The sequence below is a fragment of the Mus pahari genome, chromosome 8 (assembly GCF_900095145.1).
Source record: "Mus pahari chromosome 8, PAHARI_EIJ_v1.1, whole genome shotgun sequence".
Classification (NCBI taxonomy): domain Eukaryota; kingdom Metazoa; phylum Chordata; class Mammalia; order Rodentia; family Muridae; genus Mus; species Mus pahari.
In genome coordinates, this window is record NC_034597.1 from 78585865 (window position 1) to 78591425 (window position 5561).

The following is a 5561-nucleotide window of genomic DNA, read 5'->3' on the forward strand; positions in this document are numbered from 1 at the left end:
GGCTAAGGTCAAAAAGTCAAAGGACAAAGGACAGCACATGCTGTTGAGGATGTAGAGCAAGTGGAACACTGCCCCATTGTTGATGGGAGGCAAAATTTTCCAACCATTTTGTCAAACAATCGGTGGTTTCTCAGAAAATTGGAACTACTGCTACCTTAAGGCCCAGCAATACCAATTCTGGGCATGTACCCAAAAACTACACCATTATACCACATGGACACTTGTTTATCTCTGTTCATAGTAAATTTATTCATAAGAGCTAGAAGTGAAAGCATACCAGGTGTCCATCAAAAGAAGAATGGATATAGAAAATTTGTAATGTAATGTAATACTACTCAGCTATTAAAACAAGAACATCATGAAGTTTGCAAGTAAATGGGTGCAACTAGAAAATGTCATGCTGAGTGAGCTAACCCAGACCCAGAAGACACATATAGTATGTACTCATTTATAAGTATCTATTATCCATAAATTACAGGATACCCACACTACTCTCCACAGACCCAAAGAAGCTAAATAATTTTTTCATTGGTAAAAAGTGAAAATATTCCTTTGCGTTCCAGAAATTGTATATAGTAATTTAATAACATTACAATTTGCATACTGTCAGAGAAAGTGACATATTCTATGGTTGATTGAATAGCAATGACCCACAAATCACAGATACTTGAATGTTCAATCACCACAGAGTAGCAATATTAGATGATATGTTCTTGTTGGTATAGGTATTGTCTTGTTTGAGAAACTGTGTCACCAGAGGTGGGCTTTGAGATTCAAATGCTCAAGGCAGGCTCCATATCTCACCCTCTTTCTGATGCTTGCCAATTCAGATGTACAACTCCTGTTTCCTTTTCCAGCACATCTACCTGGTTGCTGTCAGACTTCCTGCCATGACAATAATGGCGTGAACCTTTGATCCGGTAAGCTAACCTCAATTAAGTGTTTTGCTTTATAACAGTTGTTGTGGTTACGGTATCTCTCTATATCAATAGTAACACAAACTAAGATGCGTATTTTTCTGAAGTTAAATCTATGGAATAGGAACAACTGATAATGAAAGCAGAACTAGAATATTAAATCCTCTATTGGGCACAATGCCCATAACAATCAAATTCTAGGAAAAGCATGCCATTATTCAGAATCCCCAAATCACACATTACTTGTATATATACATAATATATGTATCTGTGGCTTTTACAAAATAAATTTGAAAAAAAAATTTCTAGGAGAGACTGAAAGTTATGCTTGTCAAATGCATGGAAGCCTACGGCTAGAATACTTGAAGATTTATATGAATAAATATTACAAACTCCCTTTGGCATTATTCATTGGAAACCTGGAGGCCATTAGGTTGCTTGTGTAGTTCTAGTCACATACTCAAGAGCTCACAAAGAGAAGATCTAGCTGAATGACAACAGCTAAGGTTTATATATTAATTGATTTTATTTTAAAGTTTTTATTATTTTATATGTAAGTATTGCCTACATTTATGTACATGTAGCAGGTGCATACTGTGCCCACCCACCTAATAATGATTGTGGTTATGATTTGGTTTTGGTTTTGTTTAGTTGAGAGAATTGAAAAACTGCTATCAAGGTTTACAAGTTAAGAGTTATGTTTATGGAACTAATGAAAAGCCTCATCTCAGTGGTTGAGAATAATGGCTGCTCCTGAAGAATACTCTGGGTTGATTTGTACCATCTGCATGGAGGCTCACAATGATATGTAACTGCAGTTCCAAAATTTCAGAGTGCTCTTCTGTGTACCCGACATCAGGTGCACTTGGTACACCAGACAGCAGGCTCACAAGTGGTACAGAGGGAGTTATGTAGGCAAAACACCTGTGAACATAAAATGAATTAAATATAAAAATGAATTTTTCTGGTTGAAGGTCTTATTAGCAATGTAAGAACCTTATCAAAATTTTGCTTACATTTTTAGACAGACTATAGTAAATATGATCATAACCTTATTAAAATTTTACCTGCATTCATGTATAGACTATAATGAATATGATCATATCTATACATAAATCATTAGTGACTGGTGATGCTATAGGCCTATGACTTGTCTCTGTTCTGCCATTAATAATTTCTGAATAGCATCCTTAATGTTCCTTTAGTTTTTAAGTCACTCATGAGGAAGAATGGTCAGAGTAAAACATAGACACTAGTCACACACTTGGTTGATTACTAGATTAACAAAAATTACTTCATGCATTTTACTCTGATTCTTTCTCCAACTGGGCAAAGGATAATAGATTTGCTTTTCTTGAAAGTCTGAGCTAACACATATGATTTTTTTTTTTTTGTGCTTTAGAACTCAACATTTAAGGAGCAAAGTTATAAAAGTAATTCCATGTACAATTAACCCAAATGATAAATGTTTTATGAACTTCAATTATAACTTAAATATTATATCTTGAAATATGATTATCAATAAGCACTTTTAAAACAAACATTGGATTTCAGTGGTATTTCAAATGTTCATTTTGAAATATTGCTCTGGGAAACATAATAGGTCAAGTCATTTTCCAAAGGTTATTTGAATCTGTGCTTTGGGAACTTTTTTGTTAACAAATTGAAACTGTTTAATCTAAAATATGTCTTTCAGGTAATTCATATTTCATAGAGCTTTTAAAAATTTAAAGCAAAGTTTCACAATTATATTCTGGAAAGGAAGAGCTGTTATTGAGTTCTTTTATGAGAAGCAAAATTTATGTATTTAATTAAACATGAGTTATTTTTAATACACTGACTAATGACTAGGAGGAGTAAGAGCTTGATGACAGCTCAGGAAGGTCAGGTGGAGAGCAGCTCCCTGCAGACACATTACATTGAATAGCTTTTCACACATCAAACTACCTTCAGATAAACAAAAAGGGCACACTAGAGACCATGGGCCTGGTTTAGCACCATTTGAAAGGACACCAGGAAAGAAGTCTGTCAAGAAATAAGTGCCCCATCAGCTTTCTCCAGCTGGTGACCTCCAAAAGAAAGGCTAAGAACGAAACACTCACTTTTGAAAGGGATAAGGAGTAAGTACAATTGACCATTAAACTAGAATTCAGTATGAAAAAAAAACAAAACTATTGTATAAACAGTGCTATTCAAAGCCCTATGATCCAGATCCTCTGGCTAGAATCAATGGATTGAATTACTAGAAATGCTTCATTAAGCTAGCTAAGTGATAGGTCTTAAAACCACTTTTTGCAGCTAAGGCACAGAGGAAAGACCAAGGCTCTTTCCCTGGTACATAGGAACAAGACTTCACGTTCAAGTTTGCTTTATAATCTAGTGATAGTGATAATGTGTACCAGAAAGAAACACCTTCACACATGGGATCTCTAGAATCAATCCCAGACTGAGAAAGAGATCAGTTTAGAATACATTTGAGCTTTTGTCTACATCGAGCATCCTTTGAAATCGTCCTGAGGTATATATATCCTTCTCTCCCAATCTTCACAGTTCCCCGAGTCTCTGGTATTCAGAAATGACCATTGTTATCTTCTATTTCAACATATTAATTTGCTAGAACTTTTCTTAAAAAGAATTGTCCACACATATTAACACTAATGCCACTAATGTGATATTTAATAATTTAGAAAAAAATTTTTAGTAGTAACTGATATAATTTCATGTCTTTTGGAGGAAGAAATCGTTTGGTTTATACATTCACATCACAGTCCATCACAGAAAGAATTCAGGAAAAGGGTTTCTCGCAGAAAAAAATCAGGAGATGAGTGGTGGAGGAAGGCAACCTAGAACCTTGGGCTCAAGGTTTGTTGCTCAGTTTGCTATCTTTTACTATCAGTTCCACGTATGCAAGGGTACTGTTGTCCACTGTAATGTGGTATCTCCCACATCCATCATTATTCAGGAATATTCCCCACAGACTTGTCCATGATTAATCTAAGACAATTTTTCAATTAAGATTTCTGCTTCCCAATTTACTGCAGCTTGGGTCAGGTTGACAAAAGAAAATCAGTACAGCACATCAGCAGTTCAAGAGGTGTTTTTAGAACTTGAGGGTGTGGTATCCAGTTTTCCTAATTTTCATGTTAATTGATTGTTCTGGCCCCTTGGCATTCTAAAGAAGTGAAGAGCATCAGTGAGTTTGCAAACTGCACACTCTGTTTTTGCTATTATAGATGCTGTTAGGGAAACAGGTGCTCGCAGTTTTTCATCCAAAATGAAATAGACATTTATCTAGCATTTAACATGGCTTAATTATGGATCTCTAAGTTGTTAACTGTGAACACTGCTGTGTTTACCTATAACTACTGATAATTGATTACAAGTATTTGTTTAAAAACAAATATCAACTATTTATTTTCAGTTCACTTTAGATTTATTAAATAGGTTTTATATATATTTAACCAATTAACCTATAAATCTTTCTTTTTCTAAGTGAAGCTAGTTTTAAAATATTTAAATATTAAGCTTCAGAGTAGTAAAAGTCATTTTTTTGATAATTTAAAATCAAAGACAATTTCCAAAATGGAAGTGCACATAATAAAAATGTGTATATAAAGATTTCATATTTCTTACCACATCTGATTATTCCTTAGACAGTAAAATCTATTAGATTTTGCATAATCTGGTAAGTGTGTGTCTTATTCTCAACAGGTTAAAATCAATCAAACATATTAGTCCAAAGGAAATTGCTGGGCAGAGTGGACAAAATGTCTACCTATTATGCCTAAAGGCATACCAGGAAAGTGTCTGTTAAAGTCAAGTAGACTCAGATCTACCAACTGAGTAATTAGCTAGTTGAAGTAGTTCCATACTATGATATCACACTTAAGTTGTGCTATATAGAACAAGGTTTTTATGTCACTTTAAGAGAAAATTATTGTACTTAAAAAATGCAGAAAAAAAGAGGACCTGAGATGAAAAATGACTAGTTCTCCTTCCCCTTCTCATAGTAACTGTAATGTTAGCCATCATAAAGTCATTGGACCCTTATGTTTCTGAGAATTACTGTTGGCATCATTAATATCCTCACTAGATTATAAATTCTCATTTGTATGTTGTAAAACTTACATACACAAATGCCAAAATGTACAAGTACCCACGACAGAGTCAAAGATTTAACTCTGGATACAACTCTGGGGAGGGGGGGGTGAGAGGAATAAGGTTATGTGTTAAGTTTAAATCACTGCAATTTGAAGTTCTATAAAATAGAAATAAAATATTCAATGCCCCAAGAGCTCAAGGACAGCTAATTTTCTGAAATGCTGGGAAATGGTTTTCATGAAAGATAACAAGCCACATGTTTTTACTTTAGTAAACAAGGTTGTTTAGTAAACAGGATGTACTTGATTATACATAGGTGGAGATAAATAGACAGGAAGTATGGCAGAATATGTGCTTCCCCCAATTGTACAAATGTGGCAGATACATGGCTTTGTGAATTTTACCTTTATAAGCACGTTTTAAAGTTAATTTAGTGAGATTATCTGGCAACCCAGAATATGGAACTGGCCAGTGCCATTTACCATGATATGATATATATATATATATATATATATATATATATATATATATATATATATATAT